Here is a 3155-nt window from a genome sequence, read left to right on the forward strand (position 1 = left end):
ACAACACTTCTTATTCGCAGAAGAACCGTCTTTTGAAGAAGACAATCTCATTTCTGTTAACAAGCTAGTAAAGATGCCTAACATTGCAAGTCACTCAGAGCCCAAAGCATCCTCGATTCCTAAAGGTTTCAATCTCACAACTGAGGATGGTAATACTTTCGATATCCGTCCGTCTTACATAAATCTGGTGGAAAGAAATCTGTACCGAGGAGTGGCGGGTGAAGATCCGCGAAAGCATATGGAAGTCTTTACTGACTATTCCCGCCACTAAGGGAGTAACACAAGATAAGATAAAGGAAGTGCTTTTTCCTTTTTCTCGATCGACTCGCCCGTGAGTGGTGGTGATCTTAACCATCTGCTCTTTGGTATCACCAACTGGGAGACTCTCCCACTTGCCTTCTACAAAAGATACTTCCCTCCACAACGCACTGATCAGCTGAGGGGTAAGATTACTATTTTCAAGCAGGCACCTGATGAGACTTTCTATGAAGCTTGGTGTCGGTTCAAGAAGTTGGCGAGGTCTCTTCCTCACCATGGTTTTGATCAGTGGTTTTTGTGCAAACAGTTCTATAATGGGTTGTACGATGACCACAGAGCTATACTTGACGCCTCATCCAACATGAGATTTCAAAAGAACATTGATGATGATAAAGGATGGGGCATTATTGAGGAGATGGCGACCCATTGTGCCGAATATGGGAACCCACGGGACGGTATTCGAACGGTCCATTCAATTGATAAGGCAGTCGTGGCTTAGCTGGAAGCCATGAATGCTCGGTTTGATAGATTGGAGCTACAATCTGCTGGAGATTTACAGACGGTTCATCTGTTGACTAGATAGGAAACTGTCACTTGTGAGAGGTGTGGAAGCAATGACGGTCATATTGCTGTTGACTGTCTGACTGAGAAGGAAGAAGTCCTTGCCTTTCAGCAATATAGGCAAGGAGGAGGTTCATATTACAATAATCAAGGGGCAGTATATCCCAATTTGAGGTGGACAAGTCAGAATGTTCTCAATCCCACTCCTCCACCGCAGCAGCAGCAACCTTATGCCCCTCCTCACAAGGCTCAACAAGGCTTCCAAAAGCCTCCTTCATTTCCTCCACCGCACCAAGGAGCTTCATCTTCTAGTGGGGTAAGTCAATTGGGTGAGTTAAAGTCGATGATTCAATCATTGACTAAGCAGCTGCAACTAAGTGACCAACAAAAGGAAGCATCCATTAAGTCACTCGAAACTTAAGTTGTTCAACTCGCCGCCAATCAGTCCACGAGGAAACCGGGTCATATGCCGTCTCAATCTGAGAAGAATCCACATGAGACGATTAACCTGATCAATTTGCGAAGTGGTCGTTCATATGAAGGACCAAAATTGTCAACTTTAGATGACATCTCAGACCCGAGGATGGCTATTACTGATGATGAACAGTCGATAGTTGCTGAAAATATGCCAAGCACGAAAGAAATACTCGATCGACTGATTTCTGGGGGTCGATCGAGTAGAAATGTTGAAGAAAGCACTCGATCGAACGAAAATATTGCTCAATCGAGTGAATTGGATATTCAGGGAATCGATCGGGAGGTTAAAACCACTCGATCGAGTGAAAATTTTGAAGAAACCGTTCGATCGAGTGAAAATATGCCTCGATCGAACATTGTTGCTATTGAGGAACTCGATCGAGAGGCTGATATTGCTCGATCGAGTGAAAAATCACCTGGAAAGACTCGATCGAGTGAAAAAGAGCTTGAACCTACTGAGACATTAGAAGAGAGAAACAAAGGGCTCGAGATTCCTATTACGGTGCCCTTTCCAAGGCGGTTACAGAGCACCAAAGCAAATCAATAGTTCAGGAAATTCGCCGAGCTCCTGAAAATCTTACATGTCACCGTTCCATTCGCCGAGTTGCTGACTTAGGTACCCTCTTACTTAAAGTTTATGAAAGAAATTTTGTCGCGTAAGAGGCATATAAACGATCATGAGACGGTAGCTTTAACTGAGGTAGGGACTGCCCTAGTTCAAAATAAGTTGCTACCTAAACAGTCAGACCCGGGTAGTTTCCCGATTCCATGTCCAATAGGAACCCATTTGATTGACAACGCGCTATGCGATCTTGGTGTTAGCGTGAGCGTCTTACCTTTGTGTCTCTCTAAGAGGCTTGGTTTGACCAAATTTAATTGCACTAATATGACCGTGCAGATGGCCGACCATAGTATATCACGGCCACTAGGAGTTATAGAGGACATACCGGTCAAAATCGGGAGATTCTTTATTCCCGTAGACTTCGTAGTGCTTGATTCCCGAGGACATTCACACCCCTATTATTTTAGGGAGACCATTTTTATTCACTACTCGCGCAATGATCGATGTCGGGGGTAAGACACTTACGTTTCAGGTAGGAGATGAAGAATTGATTTTTCATCAATCTAAATCTCGTAGGGCTCCCATGTAAGCTCAACCTTGCAATGCCCTCTCCTCTACTGACTTAGATATAGACACTTCAGCTGAGAGTGTTGAACTTTGTGCTGCTATTGTAACCCCTCCGCCTCAGATTGAGAGCGAAAAAGAGGAACATTCGTCTGTTTTCCTTACTGCAGGTATAGATGAAATGGATGCTGGAGTTGTCACCGGTCAAAATGCGATTAAAGTCAATCAAAATGGAGATGCCAATGTCAAAGCTGATGGGAAAGACAAAGGGACGAAGAAAATTCGTGCATACGTGGACGTCAACTATTCGCCCTCCACTGGTTCAAATTCAAGCTTATGGAGATCAAAGAGGACAGTTTGAGATGCTGAGGGGACCTCCTCCAGTCAGAAGCCCTCCTTTGGGCTCCTAAATTATTTCGGGAATTAAGCGGGGAATGCCCCATTGTAACAAATTGTAAAACTTTTTAAACTTCCATCGAACTTCTTTATCGCGTTTTTAGAACTGCTAGATTTTAGACTATTTAGCGTAGCTAGAAAAGACTATAGACTGTTATTTTGCGATTTGGTATTGTCGGGATATATTTGCGAGTATTTTTATACAGGTTTGAGGAGATAATGTCGCATTGTGATGATTTACACGAAGAAAAGAACTCGATCGAGTACATTTTGTACTCGATCGAGAGGAATGCACAGGAAAAGGGTTCGATCGAGTAGTTTTCAAATACTCGATCGA

General features: G+C 43.6%; 1 non-coding gene across 1 annotated transcript; it reads right to left on the reverse strand.

Moving 5' to 3' along the window:
• Positions 1–434: 434 nt before the first annotated feature.
• Positions 435–540, reverse strand: LOC141640467 (small nucleolar RNA R71). The gene has a single exon (XR_012542999.1). It is a non-coding gene; the product is annotated as a small nucleolar RNA R71 (small nucleolar RNA).
• Positions 541–3155: the final 2615 nt, after the last annotated feature.

Source organism: Silene latifolia, unplaced genomic scaffold (genome assembly GCF_048544455.1).
Source record: "Silene latifolia isolate original U9 population unplaced genomic scaffold, ASM4854445v1 scaffold_79, whole genome shotgun sequence".
Classification (NCBI taxonomy): domain Eukaryota; kingdom Viridiplantae; phylum Streptophyta; class Magnoliopsida; order Caryophyllales; family Caryophyllaceae; genus Silene; species Silene latifolia.